Here is a 26296-nt window from a genome sequence, read left to right as displayed (position 1 = left end):
GAGCATGGAGAATTGCATGCCTAAGGACGCTGTCGAAAGCAGTGTTAGAGAGCAGTTAAGGAGGAGCTCATAGCTCCATGATACAGGCAACAGCAAGCAAAATGGCAGAGCGGTCAGGAGTTCTAACAGAAACAATGGGAAGAGCCGAGAAGAGCCCTCTTGAGATCATGGTGGTCAGAAGTTTGTGTACAAGTGTTGGGCTGCACTCACTCAGGAGCAGTCAGAACTAGATGTGGCCAGACCTGAAGCCATCCCCTAAACTATCCATAGATTAATCAGCAAAGGGCAGAAGCCACACTGGCACTAGGGGTTTTACCAAAAACTGGCTAAAGATCAATCTGCCTTGACCCAGAGGCAAAACTAGGAAAGCAGACTTAAAAACAAGATCACCCCCACCACTGGCAGCCTGAAAGGCTGTGTGCATGCTGAGACTGCACTTGGGTTTCTCCTGAGTTTCCCCTGGGCTCTTGCTCCTTTCTCTGGAACTGTTCCAGGCCACAGTGTCGCTGAAACTGAACACAAAGCCCAGATGTGTCTGGTCAGCACCAAGGACAGGGCCATGTCCTTAGTCTGGGCGCCTTTGTTTAATAAATGCTGCCTAAAATGGCTTTAAGATGTTGTGCTGCTGCATCAGACGATGAGCTCATTTTCATGTCCCAGAAAGTGATCCCCAAGTTTGTTTTGTGTATAGACACATAATAAATGGCATTCGTTACTAAAGTTTTAAAATAAAACTAATTCAAGATGGTGATAAGAGTCTTTCTCTGATTGTGTAATATGTTTTCAAGTCTTTGCATGTGAAGAAACAAACAAGACTGACTTTAAATCAGACCAGAAGTATTCAAAGGGAAATCTAGAAAGATGATCTCACACACACACACAACTCCCCACTTGATAACATAGCAAAATGAGAAGGAAATTGAATCCAGTAGGTGAATTATGTTACTTTGACTCTCATTTTAGTTGAAAAGCAAGAAAGGCCAGACATTGCTGTCTAAATTCATTATTTAGAGAAACCCCCCCCTTTTTTAATAACTTTATGGAGAAATAATTCACATACCATACAATTCACCCAGGTAAAGTGTCTGCTTCAATAGCTTTTAGTGTATTTATTCCCGGTGTTATGTAACCATCACCATAATGTAACGTTAGAATGTTCATCACCCCAGAAAGAACCCCCAAACCCCGTTTATCCATCGTGGTGAGGAAGAAGGCATGGCCATCTATTTAGGGTCAAGGGAAGCAAGAAAGTTGGGAACATAAGGGGGGAAAAGAAAGCAAGAGATGGATGAAGGAATGTCTGTTTTCTCCGAACATCGCTGGGGCTCCTGTGCTTTGCTGGAAGGCAGACATCTTCGCAGGAGCCGTGCCTGGGAAATTTAGCCTGTGGAAAATACGCTGTGTGATTCCATTTCACCCTAGTGGGAGGATCAGGGCCGGGACAAAGGCTGCATTGTGAGTTACACTCCCCGCCACCAGGCTCCCCCTTCCCTTTCCCAAGGGGTTCAGGCTCGAGTAGAAGCTGAGCACAGTGTGTGTTTTGCCTCAGCAGAGAGGCAGCTGTCATCAAGTGGGGCTGTGTTTTCACAATTCGGGCAGTTTAAAAACAAATACTTGTGCTGGGTTCCTTTGGGGAAGGCCTGTGTGATGTCCTTTCATTTTCTTCCTTTCTTTTTAAGTTCCAGGGACCAGAGTGTTAAGGACAATCTAGAGCATTTTGTTTTTAAATTATCAGAATGTGAACAGAATGCTCATTAATGGCCAACAGCTGTAACAAAATGCATGAGCCTTTTCCTTGCTGAGGGTTGGACGCTCCGGATCGGACTAAGAATGGACTGAAATCTGAATGCGAGCAGCGCTGGCTGTGTATCCTGTTTTACCCCATCCCAGACCCAGTGTGGGTGTATCTGGAAGTTTTCACATCAGAAACACCAATTCCTAAATTAGATACTGGCCTGATATTAAAAGCCCTGGTAAACATCCTTCTTCCAAAAAATGCTCTTTTTCTATATGCTGTATTTCTAAAGAAGGGAAGAGGAAACGTAGTTGTTGGTTTTGTGTTTTTGTCTGTTAAGCAGAGGAGCGGGGAGGGCATATAGCTCAGTAGCAGAGCACATGCTAAGCAGGCACAAGGTCCTGGGTTCCATCCCCAGCACCTCCATTAAAATAGAGAGATAGGGGATTCTGATCACCAGCACCCCCACCAAATTTTTTAAAAGATAGCATATTACTAGGTCTATGTAGTTCTGCTCCTCTACTCCCTCTTCTGGCTGAAAAGAAGTACTGCCGGCACCCATGGGCTTTATTTTTTCCAAGCCTGGGAGCGCTTTTTCTGGTCTGCTACAATTGAAAAAGCGAAATGAAATGCAGTAGTCAATATTAAAATCTCAAAAGCAAATGAAATTGCTTCTACCCTCTCCTCTTCCAGGTTTCTTCCTAAGCCCTGAAATCCTGGAAAGGTGGTCCAAGCAGGGCTTGGGGACCTGACAGCTGGAAGGACAGCCTTGTTTCAGTCAATGAGACAGTCAAGTAGTGGTTGTAAAAAGCAGTGCGTTCCAGAGGAGGAGGTCTGGCGCGGGGGCAGTTCTTAGGAAGGGTCCAGGACCCCGTATGACCTATACTATGTTACTTATTTTACAATATTGTCGGTACCTTGGCACTGAATATGCCTGTTCTGAGTTCAGGACATGAGAAGTCTGTCTCTGCTCTCTGATGTGTATTATTTCTAAACTAGAGACAGTGAGTACGCTGCTGCTGCTTTAAAAAATTGTTTTTTTATTAAGTTAAGCAGTTTTATGTTTAATTTTTGCTTTTAAATCCTCCTTTCCTTTGATAGTTGAAGAGTGGAGTTAAAGCAGCAATGAACATTTTTAGAACTAGATTGTACTTAAATTATTTTAAATAGCAGTGCATTCCTGTCATCTGCGTGTTTCTGTGGGTTAACCCCAAAGTCCAAATCTGAATCAAAGTTGCTAGTTGAGTTAAATACATTTCATTCATAAACTTAATGATAAATGACTATAATATGACTTTAGGTGATATCAGTAAGATGCTTTAAAACTTGAGATTTAGACCAGATGTACAGTTTAATTTAAAATAGTCTTTCGACCTCTGAAATCAGACTTTCATTTCCTGTTGTATATTCTTCACGATTATTGGTTCTCCTCTCCCCCAGGAAATGGCATCTAAAGTTCACAAGCACATGTGACACTGGGGACTTCGCCACTAACTTTCAGAGCTGTGTCCTTTCAAAACTGGAGGAAAGCTAAGTGTGGTTATGAACTGAGGCCGAGTGTCTGAGGGTCCCTTCTGTGCCTGATCTTTGTTTCATGCACCCATCGGTCATTCAGGGCTAATGGCGCTTCCTAAACATCCATCCTGACAGCTTGTCTTTTTTTTTTAATTGATGTACAGTCAGTTTACAATGTTGGATTAAACTCTGGTGTACAGCACAGTGATTCACTTATACGTATGTATATATTCCTTTTCATATTCTTTTTCATTATAGGCTATTCCAAGGTACTGAATGTAGTGCCCTGTGCACTACAGCAGGACCATGCTGTTTATCTGTCTTATGTCTAGTAGATAGTGTGGCTGCAGCACACTGAGGATGCTCATTGACTGAAGCAGTCTTGGGCTTCCATGTCGTGTGTGTCCTCCTCCCCCATGCCACTGAAGGACCTTATATGCAGTGATATTATTTTTCTCTCCAGTGTGTCCCCAGCACCCCAGGATATGTATGTGTGTGTTTCAGTAATGGTTCATTGAATGAGTTAATGTGGCCAAGTGCTAGACATTTTGATCATCTATTTCATGACTTCTTTTGCTGGGAGTTAATGCCAAAGAAGGGAAGAAGATTAAGTAAACCTAGGATGTAGAAGGTTAGCTGGAAAGAACATGGCTCCTACCCTAACAGAAAAAGTCGGGATAAACTTCCAAGACATAGATTTTCTTAAACCCGTCAGATAGCTAAGTTACACACAAAGCCAGCAAGCTGCAGGCCTAAGACAGACAGACTCCCCCAAGGAGATGTGGACTGTGAGCCCAGGAGGGAAAAATACCAAGCTCCGAACAACGAGAGAAGCATTTAGCTAAAATTTTTTAACAAATTGATAAAGACCAAACCTAGGCTAGAGTTTGGGTGTAGAACGTGTGGAAACTGCAGACACAAAGGGAGCTCCTGCCGGGTCAGGGCCTCTCTCCACAGACCTTTCTCGGGGGCTCATAAGACTGGCAGGCAGGACTGGAGGCAGGGGAGGCCCCCCGCAGTGGGACAGGCCTAGGCGGGCCGAGCAGCCAGCACTTCAGGGAAGATCTGAAGCCTCCCCGGGCCCCTGGCTACTGTGGAACAGGAGCGTTAGCTGCTGGAGAAGGTGCAGCAAACCAGGTTGTCCCAAGCTCACCTGTGACCCACTTCAGTCGGGGGAAGTATCAAAGGAAAAATATCCTGAAGAAGGGACTGGAAAGAGTCCTGAGCCCAAGATTCTCCACCCATACCAGTGCACGTCTCCTACCCCTAGGGAAAAGCAGGGACCTGTCTCCCAGATACAGCACAGAGCCTGGCTGATGCTGAGCGGGAGGCGGGAGCACAGAGAAAGCCCCGCCCCTAAGGCTCAGAGCTCCCTAAAGCTGAGGGTGGACCAGGAGAACAGAGAAGCCCCCCCGCCCCCCCCCCCATCAGTCTTGTGAGCACACGGTAACAAGCAGTAGCAACCCACTTCTGAGTGACGGGACCAAAGAGAAACCCACTGCTGGTCGCAGTAACACGGGGAGAGATGAAAGCTGAGAGTGGAGCAGGAATATTGGGACAGACGCTCCTACACTCCAGCCCCGTCTGAAGCACAAGGTAATACTAGAGGAGTTTGAAGCTAACAGCACTGAAGTTAACCACAGCAACAGTAAAACTCAAACCCAGCTGGACTCCTGACTAGAGACTCACGCCTCGCCCTAAAGGCCTACTAGAAGTACGCCATTCCAGGCAGAAATGCCGTGTAACTCAGTCTGTACTGCTCCACACGTGATATTTGAGATTTACTAAAAAATTACGAGACACATAAAACAGCAAAGGAGGAAAAAGCATGATCGAGAGACAAAATAATCAACATAACCAGGCTCAGATATGACCTAGTGCTGGAACTATCAGAATTCAAAATGACTGTGATTAACATGTTTAAGAAGTCCTGGAAAAGGTGAGTAACAGGCATGAGCAGATAGGGAATTTCAGCAGAGAGATGGAAACTGTAGGAAAGAATCAATTAGAAATGCTAGAAATAAAAAACATGGTAACAGAAGTGAATAATGACCCTGATGGGCTCACCAGTAAATGCAGCCATGGAAAGAATCCGTGAACTTGACAATAAAACAGTAGACAATAACCAACTGAAAAACAAAGGGAAAGAAAGGGAAAGAAAGAACAGAGTATCCAGGAGCGGTTGGACAACATCAAATGATTGAACATATGTATCATTAAAATCTAAGAAAGAAAAAAAGAGAAAATGGGGCAGAAGTATTTTATGGATGAAACTGGAGAATTTTCCATATATGATGGAAGGCACAAAGCAAGAATCTAATAAGCTCAGAAAACCTCAAGCAATATAAACACAAAAAAATTTTAATCCATATACCTGCCTACACGTCATATTCATACTGTTGAAATCCAACAATAAAGACAAAATCATGATGGCAGCCAGTTGGGGCGGGGGGGGGGGGGCACCTTAGATTGAGAAGACCAAAGATTAGAAATACAGTAGACTTCTCACCAGAAAATAAACTGTAAAATAATGAAATGGCATCTTTCAAGCACATGGGGACGGTCAACTCAGAATTCTATACCAAATTAAAATACCTGTCAAAGTCCAAGTCAAATGATGACGTTTTTCAGACAAACATTTGTTGCCAGCAGACCTGTGCTCCCAGCACTGTTAAAGGCGGTTTGTTAGGCAGAAGGAATCTGATAATAGAGAAACTTGGATCCTCGAAAAGCAATGCTAAAATTGATAAAGTATATTTATATAATGCTGTATAATGGAGGTAAATATAATTGGCACATTTTGTTATGTGTATCACTCTTTGAGACAGTCTGCTGTCTAAAGGAAACATAGTAGCAGTGTTACAGGATTTATACCACAAGGGTGAAATATGTGACAGCAGCACAAATGGCCAGAGGGAGAAATTGGATGTATATTGCTATAAATCTCTTATATTGTGTGTAAAGCAGAATAAAAATATTTAAAATTAAATTACAACAAAATTTAAAATTATATTATAAGCTCTATGGGAAACAACTAAAATAAATTTCTATGAGATATATATAACAGGTCAATAGTTGGGAAAAATAAGAACCATGAAAGTTAATTGAAAAATTGGCAGAAAAAGAAGGAAAGGGAAGGAAAAAACAGAAAAAATAACTATCAAAATAGTAGATTTTATTCTAAACATAACAGTAATTACACAAATATAAGTGGCCTCAGTATATCAAATAAGGATAGATACTGTCAATTTAAAAAAGCAAAGTCTAACTCTACTACGTCTACACAAAACCCACTTTATTTTTTTATCGAAGTATAATCAGTTACAATGTGTCAATTCCTGGTTACAGCACAATGTCCCAGTCATGCATATACATACATATATTCATTTTCATATTCTTTTTCATTAAAGGTTATTACAAGATATTGAACATAGCTCTCTGTGCTATACAGCAGAAACTTTTTTAAAATGTACTTTTATATATAATGGCTAGCATTGGTAAATCTCAAACTCCCAAATTTATCCCTTCCCACCCCTTTTCCCTGGTAACCATAAGATTGTTGACTATGTCTGCCAGTCTGTTTCTGTTTTGTAGATGAGTTCATAGTGTCCTTTTTTTTTTTTTAGATTCCACGTATGAATGATATCATGATATCATATGGTGTTTTTCTTTCTTTCTGACTTACTTCCCTTAGAATGATAACCTCTGAGTCCATCCATGTTGCTGCAAATGGCATTACGTTTTTCTTTTTTACAGCTGAGTAGTATTCCATTGTATAAATATACCACATCTTCTTTATCCAGTCATCTGTTGATGGACATTTAGGTTGCTTCCATGTGTTGGCTATTGTATATAGTGCTGCTATGAATATTGGGGTGCATGTATTTTTTTACAAATTAGAGTTCCCTCCAGATATATACCCAGAAGTGCGATTGCTGGATCATATGGTCAGTCTATTTTTGGTCTTTTGAGGACTCTCCATACTGTTTTCCATAACAGCTGCACCAAACTGCATTCCCCCCAGCAGTGTGGGAGGGCTCCCCTTTGTCCACAGCCTCTCCGGCATTTATTGTTTATGGACTTTTGAATGATGGCCATTCTGACTGCTGTCAGGTGATATTTCATTATAGTCTTGATTTGCATTTCTCTGATAATTAGTGATATTGAGCATTTTTTCATGTGCCTATTGGCCATTTGTCTCTTCATTGGAGAATTGCTTGTTTATGTTTTCTGCCCATTTTTGGATTGGGTTGTTTGATTTTTTATTATCAAGTTGTATAAACTGCTTATATATTCTGGAATTTAAGCCTTTGTCAGCCACATCATTTGAAAATATTTTCTCCCATTCCATAGGTGGTTTTATTTTGCTCATGAAAACCCACTTTATATGTAAAGAAGCAGGTAAAATGTAAATGAATGGAAAATATATACCATGGAAATAAATCCTCATTGAAGACTAATCAAAAAACCTGGAATGGTTGTACACACACAGACACACACACACACACACACACATAAACACCCACGTGAGTAGACTTCAGAATTAGAATGTTAATATATGAATATATACATGTATATAAAGTATATGTGAATTTGTGTGAATATATATATATATGTGTGTGTGAATATACAGGAATATTACTCAGCTGAAAAAGCAAGAAATATTGCCATTTTCAACACCATGGATGAACCTTGAGGGTGTTATGCTAAGTGAAACAAGTCAGACAGGAGATGACAGGTACTATATGGCCTCACTTATATGTGAATCCTCTAAAAATCAGACCTGATAGAAGAGAGTGGATTTGTGGCAGAGATCGGGGCAAGGAATGGGTGAAGGTGGTCAAAAGGTACAAACCTGCAGTTGAAAGCTGAATGGGTTCTGGGGATGTCATGTGCAGCATGGTGACTGCAGTTAACGACGCTGTATTGTATATTTGAAAGTTGCTGAGAGAGTACATCTTTAAAGTTCTCAGCACACAAAAAAGTAACTTTGTGAGGCCATGAATGTGTTCACTCCCAGTCCTTACAGTGGTAATCACTTGCAGTCTGTGCGTATATGGAGTCATCGCCGGGTACACCTTAAACTTTCGCAGTGTTACATGTCCGTTGTATCTCAGAGCTGGAATAGAAAACACCCCCAGCTAAATAACCCATAGGTCAAAGGAAATGTCACAGGGAAATTTTAAAACATTATGAATGGTAAGCAAATGAAAAGCAATACATACCAAAGCTTGTGGGATGCATTTAAAGCTGTACTTCCAGGAACATTTATAGCATTATTAACTGAATGATTAAGTGATTGGTTAACTGAGTTAATTACTAGTGAATGACTAAGTCATTGGTTAACTTAGGTAACTAAGCTAATTAGGAAGGCGGTCCCTTTTGTTCTGCACTGTGTACTTTAGAGGGCAGCTGGATTCATACTTGTTTGTCTTTGCTTTGGTGAGACTAAGACATGAAATGATTAAATCCAAACCAGATGTAGTGAATGGCAGACACTTCCTTCAGATCCCAGTGCCCGTTGGAATGCCTTCTCAGCCTTCTTTTTCTAAAGTGTAACCGAGCAGCTTCCCCAGGTCCTTGCCCAGCCCACCCTCGTAGCATCGCGTGCTACTCCTGCACTGGTTCCCAGTCTAAACTGCCCATAGCTTAGACAGTCCCCACCAGTGAGAAGCAGAGCTGAGTGTTCTGTAATCGCCACCTTTCAAATAAGTGAAAACTAATTATTTGGCCCACATGACCTTCTCTTCCCATTTCTGCCCAGCCTAAGTTTCAAATTATTCAGTCAAACCAAGGTGATGGCAAAGTCAGTAATCACTTTGAAGAGAAGTTCCCACAGTGAGCAAAATAGAGATAATTGAGAATTCAAAAGAGAACAAAAATAAAAAGACCTTTGAAACATGGAAGGAAGGAGGAGCCAGATCAGAGATTTGCAGAACTTAATTTCAGATTGTTTGACTGGACCAGGTAATTAGATTCAGAGTTATCTAAGGAAATCCCTTGGTGTTTAAAATGGAAAAATACATCTCGTTTTCTTTAGGGACGGGGACTGAGATCAGACAGGGTGAGTTGCTAGTACAAAGCCTTGTGATTTCAAAGCTGCATCAAAGTAACACAACTATGTCAATTTGGTAAGACAATAACTGACAAAGTTTTGCTCTCAAACTACTGCCGTATGTTGTTAAATGGATGTGTAAGAACCCTGCCTGACAACTCTAGTTCTGGACTAGATGTTAACTGACAGTCGTGTCCTAGCTGTGAAGGAGGTTTTCCTGTGATAAAGAGAAGATAAAGGTTTCCTAAGTAGCAGACTTCTTTTTTAAGCTGGTTTTGCTGAATTAAACAAAGGAAGCAGATTCTTCAATGAAGATGAAGACTCTAATTAACAAGTGAGCCGAATACTGGTGCATATAATCACTGCTCGGGAGCGCGTCAAACCCCAAGACAGCCCACATTTGTTTTTCTGCCTTGGTGACTTGTCTGTGCAGTAAATAATTAGCTTCTTGATTTGAAGCGGCTGACATTTGGGAAGTCTGCAAATAGTACTTTCCCTCTCCTTTTCATTTACCCACTTAATTCTACCATTCAGTTGCATCAAGACGGCCTCAGTAATTTTCTTCTGGTATATATAGAACAGTGCAGAATGATTGCTCTGAACTGATGTCCTGTAAGTACAGAAAAGCCTCCTTTTTCATAGACTTGTAACCTGCAGTTTGGAGTGTGCAGCATGTTCCCCGTTAAGTGTCCTGAATGTAACTGACGCCCACTCCTTGCATTTAGAGTCAGTTGTAAAAAGCAAGTTTTAAAAAAAAGAAGAGGACAAATCTAATTTTTAATGATGGAGAGATGGTTAAACAGGTTCTTATAAAGAATCCTTTTTCCCATAGGGAAATCCTTAGAATAAACGAAAAACGAAAACCACAGGATTCAAATTCAAATCATAAATTCGGTGATTCCAGATGAACAGATAGTAGATTGAGCCATCAGTCAGTCGATCAATAGATGAACATCAGTAAAAATAAAAATGCGTATCTAGACATATATGAATGCATAAGAAAAGATGTGTAATGGTATTTTCCCCACTTACTAATTATGGATAATTTTTGTTTTCTTTGTATTTTCCACAAGATATATGCATTACTTTTATTATCAAAAACTGATAGTGTTTTTACAGAAAGAGGAAGACTACAAGCCCCCAGCAGGAATGCTTGGTCCCTAATGTAACCAGAAGAAATTAAAAGACAGTGTTACCTGAGCTGGGGTGGGCAGTGTAATGGCTCAACAGCAGAGTGCAGGCTTAGCATGCATGAAGTCCTGGGTTCGACCCCCAGTACCTCCAAAAAATAAAGAAAGAGACAAGGATATCCATTACCACTTTGATTTAAATTAGAAGTTGAAGATCCTAGTTGGTGCACTAAGAAAAAGAAAAGATGTAAGAATTGGAAAGTAAGTTTTTTTTAAAAGACAGTATTGTGAAACAAAATAAAAATTAGAACTAAGGCATTTGGCCAGATACCTAAACAGCAGAATTTATAAAGAGATCAAATCCCTATTAGTGATAAATCCTTACAGATACCTAAGTGGAATATTGCAGGCCTTCTTACCCTGAGCAACTCCACACTCCGCCCTCGGCCCCCCGCCCCGTTTATGGTGGGGATCGGATGTATTCCTTCTTAGCAGAACTTGATCAGAACTTTTAACTTCAGTTTTGAAAAGTTTGGGGGAATCCCAGCCTGAAGCGGGTCATGGAAATGGAGCTACATAATTTGCAGGGCCCTGTGCACAATAAAATCTGGATCCCTGTGTTCAAAAATTATTAGGAATTTCAAGGCAGCTACAGCAGAGCATTAGACCAAACTTGGGGCCCTTCTAGGCATTGGGTCCTATGTGACCCTGCAAGTTGCCCCTACAGGGAAGCCAGCCCCAAGGAGAATACATGCTCTGGAGGAAGACAGATCTTAGTTGGAATCTTGTTCTGACACCAGCTGTCTGTCCAGCCTCATTTCCCCCTTCTGCGAAAATGAGGGCCCTCCGCAGGGGTCTTCTGCGTAAAAGATCTTGGTGTCCAAGATGCACAAAGCCAGCTGCTGGGTTAAGTGGTAAGGACAGGTTTTATTCAGTAGGTCACTGTTGTAGGGACAAGAGCCCCATGTAACTAAACTCAAGTTCAGTTTGTACCCAGATGACCGGTCATTTTAAAGGGATGATGAGGCAGTGGAGGAAGGGGCAAGCTGGGGTTTCACAGAGTCAAGGAAGTGAAAATTTACAAAAAGCAGAAAGGGAAGAGGTGGTCCACGTGACCCCATCTGGTTCGCTGCCTGTGCTGACTGAAATTAGGCTCCTCCCCGTCCACAGAGGCAGGCAGCCATCCAGAAAAGTCCTGTTCATTTCCCTCATTGATATTTTACTTCGGATAACTAACTCCAGTTCTCAAAAATGAGAAATTTCATGAAGAGTGATGGTGCAAGCACTGTGAAATAGGATTTGAAGTTAAATCCTGGTTCCTGAAAAGCAAATAGTACAGAGGAAAGCACTAGACTGTGTCTAATTTTAGGCATAAAGAACTTTGGATCTATTGTTCCCTCACTCCACATTCTTGGTAAATAGGAATGTGGGTCTTTGACTAAATGTCATAAAGCGTTTTTAATAGACAAACTCGAACTTGAAATTGTCCTTAAACTTGGGAATTGCCTAGCGAGGGGAGAAGCAATGACTCCTGGGTGGTTTATGATACCAATTTTGTTGTTGCCTTGTTTCTGAGTGTCCTTAACTGAGAAGAATTGGATGAACACACACTTTACTATCCTGAAATGAACTATGACAGGAGTGTGTTGTGAGAGGTGCACATGCTGGCTGGTGGTTGGTTCGGGCCACTGTTTCCTCCAGGGGTTACGTGTAAGGCTCACGGGGGGGAGGCTGTGTAAAGTGGAGATTCCTGGCTTTCCTCTAGATTTATTGAATCAGAGACTCTGGTGTTAAGCCTCAGGAATCGCTGTTAACAAGCTAGTGACTCTTGCACGTTGAAGGTGGACAGACACACTCAGCCAACCTCCCGTTCACGTGGGAACGGGTGGGCGATGCAGCCGGGGCCCCGGTGCGTGGCCGTCAGAAGCCCAGCTTCCTGCGGCTTGTTTTCGCTCCCCTGCTCAGGACAGAGCTCCCTCTGCCCCTGTGACTCTGCTGTGTACACGGGATTTCTTTTCCTCTAAACCAGTTACCAGCCCTGGATCTGGAAAAATAAAAATAAAAACTGACCATGTGGCCATAAAATAGAGAACGGCTAACTAGCCCACATAGGAACTGAGCCACAAGGCTTACAAACCTGGGCTTGGCAAATGTTACCTGAGAGTCCTCAGGTTTTAAGGAAACACGAACCTATTTACATTCACCCAGAGCTTCACGTTCCTCCCTCAGACCCTTCTTTTTCCCACCCAAGAAACACTGTTGAATATTAGGTTTCCAGATTAGATAAAGCTACTGCAAAGTAAGTGAGAAAGACTCTTGGTGTTTGGGAAATTGTGGCACTCCTGATGCCAGATGCATTTATAGAACCTCTTTGTTCACCATTTTTTCATTTGAAAAATGGAGATTTTGAGGATTTCATCCAATCCGGTGTGTGAAACACCTAGTGAGGGCTTCACTTCACGCTGGAGGCTGTCAGCCCGGATTCCGAGGGAGTGGTCACGGGGAACTCTGTCCCTCCCCAAGACCCTGCGTGTCCTTTACGGCCCCTTGTCTTAAAGTAGGCCAGCTCTTCAGTGACTTCTTTTAAATATAAGTGGATGTCCCTTTGAAAATGTGTCCTGCAGCGTTTTATGAGTCAGATCAGCGATCTGACACTGGTCCTGCTTGGCCCAGTTTTTTATTGTAGGTGCTTTAATCTTTCAATATTTCAGAGCTAATTTACTAGTCACTCAGGGTAGCCTTTCTTGAAGCCTATATGGGAGGATATGAAACAGACCCTGCTGTAACTCTGTCAGATCTCTTAAGCTTTAAATAACTCACTTGCCTGAAAAAAGGTCCAGCTCACCTTACACTCTGAGAACTAAAAAGGCTCCTGGGGAGGATCTGTTGTTTTCGATGTATCGGAAGATGCCTGTTGCTGAAAAGCCCGTGACGTTTTTCACAGCAGTCAGATCGCTGGCTCAAGGCCTCTTCCACATTCTGCCTGTTGACGTGGCCTGTCTGAATTCCTGTTAGGTGAACCTGTCACTTCTGTGGCTCAGAGCTCCTGAGGACCAAACACTGTCCTGCACAGGACGCCTAAGTGACCCGCAGCGACGATCTGACAGGCAGTCTGCATTTACGTGGGGCTCTGGAACCTTTAAACTTCTAAGACAGCTTACTTCTCCTGGCATCGTCTTTAAGATTAAGGAGGTTAAACACACCAATGGGAGTGTTGATTTCAAACAAGGCTCTTTTCTGTTTAGTTGAATACCTTGGAAATTAATGTCACACACACAAAAAATTGGATATTTAACCTATTTGTTTAATCCACTTCCTTAACATTTTTGCATTAATTATGCATTTAGAAAATAAAATACTCAAAAGACAAAGTCTGATTCTTTACCCATGACCCTTCAGATAGCATAGCGTGAAGGTGATTCATTCATAAATGAGTTCAGCCAGTCTCCCGGAGACCTGCCCTGAGCGGAATGGTTTCCTGCCCTTGGTGCCTCCGTCAGTCCTGTGAAGGAAGCAGACATCAAGCAAACAGACACTCACTGTGTCCTCACAAGTGGTGGTAAACACGATGATGAAAGAAAGAAAACGGGGCGTGGGAGAGAAGAAATGGGAGGACAGTTTAACAGAAGCGGAGAGGGCAGAGCAGCTCTGTTGAGGCACGGGGGCCTGCGGTGGTGCCTCCAGGCACACCTTCAGTTTCCAAAGCTGAGCTCTTTTCGGATTAGGGGTTTTTCTTCTGCTTTTCTCTCCTTCGTCGTGCTCATTCGCCATTTTGAGTCGAACCTATACATGAAAATACAGTGTCAGCAGTCACAAGGTATGGAAGGAGGCCGATGGGCCCCCTCCTGTGCCTTGGCTAACTCTGAGCTCTAGCAAGTTGACACCGTATCCAGTCGGACGTGCCAGCTACGGTGAGCTCTTCCCGTTACGCGTAATTTCTGAAAAATCAAATATCTGGTACCGTTCTAAGGAGGCAAGAAAACCAGCACAGGTAGGGGAAGTGACACCGAGCTGAGGACTGAAGAGCGACGCTCAGCTGGCTCTCCCTGCGCCTCGGCCGGTGGTTAACTTGTCCATTCCTGGCCTTCAGCGTGACCTGCAGAAGCTCATTTTGATGTTGGTCTTAATTGTGAAAGGCAAATCAGTTGCCCAAATTAGAAACCATTAATAGATGTTTTCAGGGTGGTTCAGCCACTTATGTTCTCATGCCTAACTTCTCCCCCAGGGCCCCAGGCTGGTTTTTTTTTTTTTTTCTTTTTTAACATCTTATTTAAAGTATCGAACCATAGCTCATGTGTGTTCACTAGGCTTCACTGCACTGAGGTGGATGCTCATTTCTGAAGGAAATGCTGGAGGCAAGGAGGGAGCGAAGGGCTGGGGTGTGCTGGCGAGGAGGGGGTCTTCAGAGAACAGGACACACAGCGCGGGGGGGGGGGGGCAGGCGGGGGAGGGAGAGGAGAGATGAGATAAGGTGAGATATTGAGGGCCAACTGGGAGAAGCCCCAGGGCTCCAGGGAGTTCAGATGTAACAAGAAGCTCCCTTCTTCAGTTACAGACAATAGATTCTGGGGTTTGGGGTTTTTTGTTTTGTTTTGTTTTGTTTACCTCTTTACAGTCTTTTTAGAAAATCGGCATGTCTCTTGTAAGGTATTACAAATTCATATTGCATTTTTTTAATATTTATTTTTTGGCTTTTGTTTTCTTGGGGTTTCTTTGGGGGGGTGGTAATTAGGTTTATTTACTTACTTATTTATTTAAATAGAAGTACTGGGGATTGAACCCAGGACCTGATGCATGCTAAGCACGTGCTCTGCCACTGAGCTGTCCCCTCCCCTCTGCCACGCTGCATTTAAATACAGCTGAACAAAGTTGCTTGCGATGACAACAAACAGTGCTGACTTGCTGGCTCGTTGTGAACACTCACGTCTACATCACTGAAGAGCATTCCGGGCCTGCTGCCGTTTCTCAGACCAGCGATCCTGGGCAGAGCCAGCTACCGCTCACTGTGTCCAGTGGGGTCCTTGTCACTCATCACTTACTGTCTGTATTTGGGGAGCAGGTACCTGTACCTGAAATAATCAAAGTAACTGGCGCCCCAGTCCCATTTCCCCAGCTAAGCATAACCGTGAGGAAGTGTGGGTGTGTGCAGAGCGGAGCTGCTAACAATTCCTCTAGTTATTTGAGATTCAGGTCTTTTTCTGTTCCACTTGGTTGGATGATTTTTAGGTTGTTATGTTTAAGAAAAGAAGGAAAAGAAAGTATCTTTCTTTGTTTCTTTGTTTCCTTCCACGCAGTGAAGAAAGGCTGACTTGGGCACAGCTCAGACGTCTGGAACCAGCAGTCATATCACGGTGTTGGAAGCCTTCTTGCTGCAAGTTCCCAGCACCACATGGTGCTGAGACAGGAACGCGCATCTGGGGAAACTGCCGCCATTGGGTGTGTTTTGTTGGGGGGGGGGGTGTTTGGGGGCTTTTGTTGTTGTTTTTAGTGTAGTGATGCTGAGAAAGGAACTGAATGTCAACTGGCTGCCCCTACAAAGTAACCAAGAGGAAAATTTCCATTGGTAAATCTGGACGATTCTGAAATGGAAAAGGTTTAAGTTATTTTACTATCAAGATAAAGATTTGACGTTCAAAAAGCGAGATGGATGGAAAAAGAAGGAAAATGTTGAGAGCAGAAAGCAAAGTTTATTAGCAATAGCTGAGAGGTTTTTTTTGAGAGGGGAGGTAATTAGGTTTATGTATTTATTTATTATTTTTGAAAGTTTTAATACTTGGATTTGTCCAGTGTGTATTAGGGGTGGTGACACATCTACTTACTCAGGGAATGTTTTCCGAGCGTCCACAGGGCCCCTTTGTGAGATGCGCTCGTTGAAAAGTTCTGCTTACCTTTACAGGACAAAAAAAGGGTAACAAGTTTGAAAACACAAATGGTCTTTGAGGTTTTCAGAATACTACTGTATTTGTTCAGTTAGGAGTTTATGATGTTGGTGAAGCTTGGAGAACATAGAAAGATTAGCTATGATTTGATACTTTAAATAAAATGTTAAAAAAAAAAAAAAGCCCATAAAACCCCCTGGGCCCTGGAAGAGAAGACATCTGACATGGTAATGCAAGTGGCTGGACTATTTTGAAATCATCTTTTAATGTTTTTTAATTCGGGCCATTGATCTGCCTTTCACAATTAAGACTAACGTTAAATGAGTTTCCGGAGGTCATGCTGAAATGATAGAAAATGGACAACGTTGAGACTTTAGAATATATTTACTTCTGTGAAACAGATTCTTCCTCCTTTCAGCCATTTTTATGAAAATTCAAGTGAGAGAAACTTGCTAAATCCCATCAACCTCTGAGATACACTACACAGTTAAACAGTCTGTCTGCCTGGAGTAATAGAAATAGAAGGCAGAGAGTAGAAAGAGACAGAAGTGTTTCTCCTTCGAAACGATGTATCCATCCAGCAGTCTGGCCCCGAGAAGGGTCACTGGTACACAGAGCCGTGAATAAACCTTTCCCAGGCTGGGCATTTAGCAGAAGCAGATCTGGAATCCACATCTCTTGGCTCCTAGTTCAAAGCTCTTTATTTTACGTGACGCATTCTCATGTCTTCTACGTGCCTGTGTCTTTTTTTTAATTGAGGTATAGCTGATGTATGATACTGTATTAAGTTGCTGGTATATAACATTGTGAGTCACCATTTTTAAAGGTTATACTCCACTTATAGTTATTACAAAATACTGGGTATATTCCCTGTGCTGTACAACATACCCTTATAGCTTATTTATTTAATTTAATTTTATTTTTAAGAATACTGCATTTTTTAATGGAGGTACTGAGGATTGGACCCAAGTCCTTGGCATGCTAAGCACGCATTCTACCACTGAGCTATACCCTGCCCCCACTTATTTATTTTATACTTAACAGTTTGTACCTCTTAATCCCTTGCCCCTATCTTGGCCCTCTCCCTCTCCCCACTGTAACCACTGATTCGTTCTCTGTATCTGTGAGTCTGCTTCTTTCTTGTTATATATTCACTAGTTTGTTGTATTTTTTAGATTTCACATATAAGTGATATACAGCATTTGTCTTTCTCTGTCTGACTTACGTCACTAAGTAGAATACCCTCCATATCCATCCTTGTTGCTGCAAATGGCAAGATTTCATTCTTTATGGCTGAGTGACATTTTATTTGTGTGTGTGTGTGTGTGTGTATATATATATAAAACACATCCTCTTCATTCATCTGTTTATGGACACTTAGGTTGCTTCCATATCTTGGCTGTTGTAAATAATGCTGCTGTGAACATTGGGGTGTATTTATCTCTTTGAATTAGTGTTTTTGCTTTCTTCAGATACATACTGAAGTGGAATTTCTGGGTCATATGGTAGTTCTAGTTTTAGCTTTTTTAAGGAAACTTCATACTGTTTTCCATGGTGGCTGCACCACTAACATTCCTACAGACAGTGTTCAAGAGTTCCCTTTCTCCGCATCCTCGCCAGCATTTGTTGTTTGTGGTCTTTTTTTATGATGGCCATTCTGACAGGTGTGAGGTGACGTCTCGTGGCTGTGATTTGCATTTCCCTGACAATTAGCAATGTTGAGCAGTTTTCCATGTCCCTGTTGGCCATCTGTATATCTCCCTTGGAAAATTTTCTGTTCTGGTCTTCTGTTCATTTTCAATTTTTTTTTTTTTTGATGTTGAGGTAGATGCACTGTCTATATATTTGGATATTAACCCCGTACTGGTCACATCATTTGCAGACACTTTCTCCCATTCAGTGGGTTGTCTTTTCATTTTGTTGATGGTTTCCTTTGCTGTGCAAAAGCTTTTAGGTTTAATTAGGTCTCATTTGTTTATTTTTGCTTTTGTTTCCTTTGCATATCTCTCAATGAGGATTTCAAGCTTTATAAGTATTGGTTGTAAGTGAAAGATGGATTTCATTTATTTTCTTCAAAACAATCTATTTCTGTCAATAACGGTGCTGACCCATAAATCTGGTAGAAAGAACTTCCTTGTCCTTCAGTGCCTTCGCCGTCACTTTTTGTCTGTTGCTTGAAAACACTGACTTTCATTCCTTTTATCTCCATTTTATCTTCAGAAAGCCTTATGGGATTTGTTGTTTGTCATGTTTCAATTATCAGAGTTTTAGCTGTGAACTAAGAAGAACTTTCCTATAAATAGTCTGACCCTCACCAACCCGCCTGACTCAGGAGCTCCAAAACAGGGTGTGCGTTAGTATCTAAATGCCATTTCCTCCCAGTGTCGGGAGAGAGTTTGTTTTTTTTTCTATTTCTTATTAAGCAGCTGATGTTGAAAGAAAATCATTCATAGGAAGTTACTGGAATTTCTGTCTACTTAGTTTACTGTATATAAAGTACCTCCTTGCTTATTTAGTTTGTTTCTGGCTGACATTAAAATAAGGTCACTTTGATTTATGCCGTAAAACAGTTGTGTCAGAATTTTTAGATTTGCTTCTTTTTTTTTCTGCCTTCATTATCCTCAGATAGCACTTCCTGAAGGTGACTTTGCTGATTTGAAAGTGTGAAGTTGGAGGATTAAAATGAATTCATCTTTCCAGAAAAACGTGCTATATTAGTGATGACAGGACATTTTAATATCTTAGTTCGCTCCTCACCAAAGTGTGAACACTTAATTCCATTTCCTCTTTGATAAACAGCTGTGTCTTGTAGGGTTTGTATAGATTTTTACCTTCAGATCTATTTTGCATCCGAAACTAGCATTTACCCAACCAACCCTGCTCTTTATTTTTATAATTTGGTTAAGGGTTAAGAGCCAGGTTCCTTAGACATGCACAGGTAAGAGCATAAACATGACAGGTGATGCTCAGCACCGCGGGCTCCCGCCACCCGGTCTGCCCAGTCGTCCCTCTTTCTCCAGGTCGCACTCTTCCTGTTCTCCATCCCATCTGCATCTCCATGGTTTATGTCCATCTTTATACACCCCTTTTCCAGATGAGGAAACTTCCCAGGGGAGTTAAGAAACCTCTTCAGTCACACTATTTGTAGTGGGAAAGCCACATTTTGAATTCAAGCAGACTTACTCCAGAGCTCAAATTCTGACTCCAGCATTACTAACGGTGACCACATGCAACTTACTGAAATTCCCTTGCCTTAGGCTCTTCTTCTGTCAACTCAAAGTGTAATAATAATACCCACCTTGTGGAGCTGAGAGAGCTAAGTCAGCTAACACTTGCATGTAACTCATAACAGTAGAAATAACTACAGAGATGAAAGTGATGAAAATGATGATGCTGGTGATGACAATGAAGATGAAGATCGTTGATTTTTAATACGATTGCTTCACTGACTATGTAGGACAGATCACGTCTGAGAGAAGGCAGTCTCAGTCTATGAAAAAAAAAATGTTTCCTTTTCCCAGTGGAGTCAGATTTCAACTAAAAATGCAGCAGGGGTCTCTTGCTTTGTGCCTCTAAACTATCTGGGCTCAAAGAATTGTAAAAAAAGGTCTGGGGGAAAACTTAGATTTGGAGTCTTTGCTCCACGATGCAGAACATCTACCCAGAACTGATGTTACGTGTTTGGTATTCAGCATCCGTTGTCCTGGGGCGTGTAACACAGCCGGGCACAGCACATGCCCTTAGTCCTTCCACAGCAGCTGCGGGAACCGAGAGATAATTGAAATTTAGACACACATATGTGAGCACATCCGTTATGGGAGAAAAGGAAATGACCTTAAGTCAGACTGAAACTTCTCTCACAATACAGCTGCAGGGCCGGCCGTATACTTTAGGAACAATGGGAATTTTGAATTACAGAGTTGGCATCCTCTCTGTAGCATGAATGGATGTTTGAACAGAGTTAGAGAAATCATCCTGACAGCCTGCAAGTAAGATGACTGTCATTGTCTCCTGCCCTCCTCCTTCAAGACAGCTCAGACAAGCAGACCCATCCTTCTGGACCTCATTACAGTGTCAGAGGAGAACTCTTTTGTAGCAGGGAATTTCAAAGTAGTGTAACTGCTATACTTTGTGAAATAGAAATCACTAAAATAGTGGGACTATTACTAGAGGTAATTCTCCCTCCAAATCTTACCTTAGAATGATAGCCACATCGTTTTCTGGAAAGAATGCTGACACACATTTCTTGGGAGGTATGAGAATGAGCCCTGTGCTGCATGGTCTGAGATTTGGTGAGCGCTGCTTTAAATCATTAAATTAGAAAGCATATTAAATAGCAAATGGACAACTGACCAGAAGAAATTTAAACAATTATGAGATTTATCCATTTATCATTTTGATGTATATATTATCTCCCTAATATTTAAGTTGTCCCAAGGAAAGATTCAAATAAGGGCCAAGGATTTCTCAATAATTTTGCTTTTCCGAGAAATATTTTAATCAGGTGTCTGAATATATACACAGATATATATTCAAATATAAACTATGCATTTGATACACATATAAAATATGCATATACACATGTATACATATGTATATAGTTATCTTTTTAGGCTTTAAATTAACTATTTTTCCATTTCTAAAAATCATTCCTAAGAAAATAAGTCAAATATTTATGTTCACAGTTACAGAATTAGGTATAACAGTAGAATTTTGAAATACCTAAGATAGACCAAGATAATCATTTAGTCAGCCTCCCACATTAGCTTGGGCTATCTCTGATATAAAAAAAAAATACATTCTTCGTAAATGACTAGGGGTTCCTGAAGAAGCACATGTTGGTTGAGTAGCGATGACGATAAGGACTATGGCCTTAGAATAGCAGCAGGCTTTTATGGAGGACTAGTGTCTGATGATTCTCCTGGTCACTCACGTCTGACACAGTGCCTTAGTCTTCACTATAACAACATGTGTAAATCACTTAGTAAGTAGATTTCTGAGGAGCATGTAGCAAAGTGTCCAGACATGACTTTTGACTCCTTAGACCTACTGAGAAATTTGGAAAGCTATGTTCTTTTACATGTTTATGACGATTAGTGGATTAAACCTTGTTATCTATATAGAAATATCTCTTTCAGTCCTGTTTAATGCTTTTTACCACGAATACAATTTTATCTCCTGTTAATGTTTCTTCACCTCCTTTCTTCTTGCTATAATTAATCTGGTTTATCTTTTAAAATCCACTGTTATCAACCTTTCTGTGTGATTTGGTTTTAGATACATCTGTTATAAGCAGGCAGTTTGTTTCACATTATGCAAGTCTCTCTTTTAAGCAAGAGTTTTTATCCATTTCAATTTATTGTAATACCCTGTGTTTGGAATCATCATTTATAAGTCTTTTCCCCTTTCTTCTTTTATTGTTTTCACCCATTCTCTTTTCTTTTTTTTTTCTTCTTAGTGTCAAGCATCTTATTTCTAGCCCCAGAGGAGTTCCACTTAGATCTTCAGCAAACTGATCAATGTATTGATTTGTCAGTATCCGTACCCTTCCCCGGTTAAGATAAGAACATTAGTATGTTTCTGCCTCCTTCATCACGCCCCATTCCTGCTTCACCCCACACTGAGGTCACTTCAGTGGTAGTACTTTTTTTTACATTGTACATCAGTTACTTACAGGTATGTATGTCTAACCGATTACCACTGTTTTTCGTAGTCAGCTTTCTTTTTCTCTGCTCTTTTGCCAGGGTACAAACCCGTGCCTCTTTCAAGAAAAAAAAGGCTAGTTTAGCTAGGCATAAAATTACAGTTTTAAGAACAGTTTCAATGCGAGTTTTTAAGATATTACTCCATTATATTCAGGGCTCTTGAAGAAAGAAATCCTGTCAGACGGATTCTCTTCCTTTGTGAGTCACCTGTCTGTCCTCCCTGGAAGCCGGGAGGAGGTCATATTTACCCTTGCCTTCTGAAATCACAGCACAGTGCACAATCTGAACTTCCCCAGTCTTCATGGCACTTAGAGTGTCCCTTCCACCTCAAGACTGGGGACCCCTAAGCTGTGGAGTAAGTTCTTTCCTTTTCTCATCCACTATCTTCTTTTACGTAATTCCATAAAACAGATGTTGGAACTTGTAAAATTATTCCCAAATCTCTTCCCTTTTTCTTATACTTTTAAATCTCATTGTTCACTAATGTTATATTCAGGGAGATTTTCTTCCCTTCCACCTTCCAGCTCATTAATGCACTATTTCTCTTATACCTCAGATTTAAGATATAAGATGGAAGATGTAATGTTCAGCCAACCTACATGTTTTGTTTAATACTCAGGATTTAGATTTCTAAGCTGTCTGTCTAATCAATGTATTATTGCTGAGCACATGTAATACTCTAGTTTGCATAAGGATATGAATTATACTCATTTAATAGAGCCTTTTGTTTGCCCTTTTATACGTGGCTCCTAGGGTATTCTCCTAATTGCTGGGTTTTGTCTTTCTCTTTTGATGGTATTGACTTAGCAACTGTTCGATTATCCTTGGCTGTCTGCTCATGTTCGTGTTCGCAGATGTCTGTTTGCATCCCTAAGGATGTAGGTTCTGATTATGAGCTCCGGCTTAGGGGAAGCAGACTCAGGCGTGCTACCAGTCAGTGTGCCAGGGCCTCACCTTCCAGGTAGCACTAGCTACCTGGGTCCTGTCCATCCCCGGTGTTGCATCCACTTTTGTATCCTGGGGGCAGACATGCTTCTGTTGAGCCTCTTAGTCACCATGTAAATGGTGTCCCAGTTCATCAGTGTGAGCAGTGCCCTGCAAAGTCAGCAAGCCCCAGCGCCGCCCTCACCTCTCCAGCAGGTAGCTCTGGGGATGTGACGCATCCAGCCTGGTTTCTCTGCCAGTCTGACTGCTCCGATTGCTTGTGCTTTATTTTACAACACTCAGAAATTTCTTAAATTGACTTTTCTGCTGCTGGTAGTCTTTTTTTTTTTTTTGGTGATTTTTATGAGATGGTTAAAAAATATTGTTTCCTAAAATGTACTGAGCACCAAAATACGGGTTTGGAGTAAAAAGAGATGGTAGACAAATGTGACAGAGTTCCCATAAATAAGCCGTTTCCTACCCACTCCTGACACACTTCACCAGTTTACTCTGAAGGGCATAAATTCTGAATTTTTAAACCTTAATCACTTATTATTCTTATCTGTCCACTTACTCTCCATTTAATACACACTCCTCTGTGTGTTCTGCTCTTAGATACTTGATCAGATTTCATTTAGAATCCATAAGGAGCCCACAGGATGGGTTACAAAATAATACTGTGTATATTACCCCTAAAGCAGCAGCATCAGGAAGTGACAAATACTGCGTTTAAGATTAAACGACTCTGTTGCATTCATTCACCTCCGTCCCAGTGTCGTCTTGCTCACCGCTTTCTTGCCGTTGACAAGGATTTTAAACACGAGAGTGTTAGTTGCTGATTGTTACTCAGAGTTTAGCTGGTTTTTCTGACGGCTCTTTCTCTTAGTTTAGATTTCAGAACATGAACTGTTTCATATCCATCATACTTTCGAAAAATTGCCATGTAAAAATATTTACTTCTGTAAGTAACTTTATGTAACTTCTTTGTACCTGAATCATAGAACTTTCCAGGACTGATCCCGTCCTTTCAGAGATGGGAGTCGTCATAAACTTAGTTCTGTGGACGTTCTAAGTCTGACATTGAACTGTTGTGAAAGAAGTCAGGGTGGAAAATGCAGGATTAGGCATTTGCCTGTAAACTGTTTCAGTCAAACAATAATGACCATAAATATTCTTAAACATGAGAACTAGAAACTGCAATTCACATGAAACAAACACATTCACGGGCCAGGGCAGTTCATGGAAAGCAAAAGAAGAAAGAAAAGAAGCAGTACCTGGACTTCCCAACAGAGACTCATCCATCCTCCAAAGATGATTTTCAGTGTAATTTGTAATGAGACGTAAGTGACCTCTGTTCATTTAGTCAAGAAATATTTAAAATTAAGTACTTAGGAACGAAGTGCTTCAGACACTTGATCTCACTGGGAACTGAAAGAGAAAATCCTTTGTTGTGGAAGAACTTACCTGCAGGCACGATAATAATGACTGGGTCTTAAGTGCAGTCGTGCGCGTCTGTGTCAGGTACCACAGAGATGAACGGATAGATTGCTATCACATTTAATTCTCACATAAATATTATAATTCTCATGTAAATATTATTCATCTCAAAAGGACAGCCAACATTAAGACTCAGAGTCTGAGTAACTTGCCTAAGGCCAGGCAGCTGAAATGCTGAAACCAAGTCTGTCTGACTCCAGAACTGTTTTTGCCACGCAACAGTACCGCGTCCTCATTCAGCTCTGCTACTTACAACAGACGTGCAAGTCACTTAGCTTTTCATGACTCTGTTTTCTCACAGGTACGTACAGACATTGGTTTGGATGGTTTCTTAGGTCCATCTGAGCTTTCTGGTTTTAGACACTTGACATGTTTGCTGCTGTTTTACCAACACACAGCAGATGGCAGTACAGATCAAAGACCGGCCGGCGGATCCAGTTCCTTCTTGAATAATGAAAATAATGTTCATTTTCTTTGAATAAAATGTTACTAAAGAAGAGCTATTATGAAGGATGTGATATGGACCGAAAACTGAGCTAAATTTGCAATGCTACCAAACATGAACAACCTTAGTTCAGATTGTCATCATCAAGCATTTTCATTTTGTGTGTGTTTGGGTTTTCTGATACTTTCAGTCCAACAGTTGAGGAAACAAAAAGTAAAGTTACAGGGAATTTTCGTTTTGTTAAATTCCTGCTAATGCTTAAATCAGTGTTTGCATCTCTTCCTAAAGGAATGGTACATCCCTGTAGTCTGTGTATACTATTGGATAGTTATGACTTACACTTACTGATTTTCCATAGTTATTTACATGGAGCTGTTCTATGAACTGATCTAATCCATACAGAATAGGGATTCCTTTCAATGTGGAAGAAATACACACTCTTCAAAGACAGACCAGTGGCTTACTTTGCCATCCTGATAAGGCTTTTGATTAAATGCCTTGAGAAAGAAGTTAATTTTAAAATAGCCCACATCGTGAGAGACTTTTATTTTTTCCCCTCTCTGTCAGTTTGGTATCAGTCATGGGACTCCTATGATGACAATTTCATAATAGTACCATTCAGAAAGTCTTCAGAGAACAGGTATTTATACCTAAAGGGTCAGAAAGCAAGTGAGAACCATCAAGAGAACGTTCTCCATTCTACAAAACCAAGTGACAAAATCACCTGAGGGCAAATGGCATAGAATTAACAGGGTGACAGTCACACTTCCTTTGATTTTCAGGTTGCTCTGTGCTTAAGAGAATTAAAGAGTTATAAAAGGACTTTTAAAATTTCTATAATATTCTTGCTTCAAAGTAATCATGACATTATAAAGTCACTTGAAGGTTTATCTAAGTATACAGATTTCACCTCAAAACTTAAAATTCCATATTTTAATTATATGATGTTAAATGCCAGGCTTTTTACCATCACTCCAGAAATAAACAAAAAAAAATGAATGAGCCAAAACATGGTGGTGTAGGACGTCTCCGAATTTTGCCCAGTAGCTTGGCATCTTAAAAACTTACTGACTTTGGTGGATGGAAGGAGGCTGACCTTAATTTTAACTGAATTTTCAAGAGCATAGGCTGTTTGGAGAAAGGACTATTGGTATATGAAGGGGGGAACATGTAAAGAAGAAACAAACAACATGTCACAGTACATCCTGATGACTCTAGTTAAACATGACAACATATCATAAAAGAATGAGATTTCACCAAAAAGGGGTGATGGAGAGGAAGATGTCACAGTGCGACTTCAGCCATGAGTCAAGAGTCTCCCCGTGTCCTTTGGGAAAAGGTCTCACGAGCTACCTGCCGTTTCTTTGAGGGTGTGGTGATGATTTCACATCTTTCAAAGGTAAGAGACAAG

At 41.1% G+C, this 26296-nt stretch overlaps 1 protein-coding gene and 1 long non-coding RNA gene across 10 annotated transcripts in view; one reads left to right on the top strand and one right to left on the bottom strand.

The window, feature by feature from the left end:
- Nucleotides 1-26296, top strand: part of DLGAP1 (DLG associated protein 1) — an 822007-nt gene that overhangs the window by 470135 nt on the left and 325576 nt on the right. The window lies entirely within an intron of this gene.
- On the bottom strand, nucleotides 13851-24359 carry LOC116285333 (uncharacterized). The gene is made up of 3 exons (XR_004194991.2): nucleotides 24218-24359; nucleotides 23934-24028; nucleotides 13851-14218 (listed from the first exon to the last, which is right to left on the bottom strand). It is a non-coding gene; the product is annotated as an uncharacterized lncRNA (long non-coding RNA).

This window comes from Vicugna pacos, chromosome 24 (assembly GCF_048564905.1).
Source record: "Vicugna pacos chromosome 24, VicPac4, whole genome shotgun sequence".
In the NCBI taxonomy this organism is placed as follows: Eukaryota; Metazoa; Chordata; class Mammalia; order Artiodactyla; family Camelidae; genus Vicugna; species Vicugna pacos.
The sequence above is the reverse complement of the archived record's forward strand: the minus strand, read 5'-3'. Positions and strand labels throughout refer to the sequence as shown.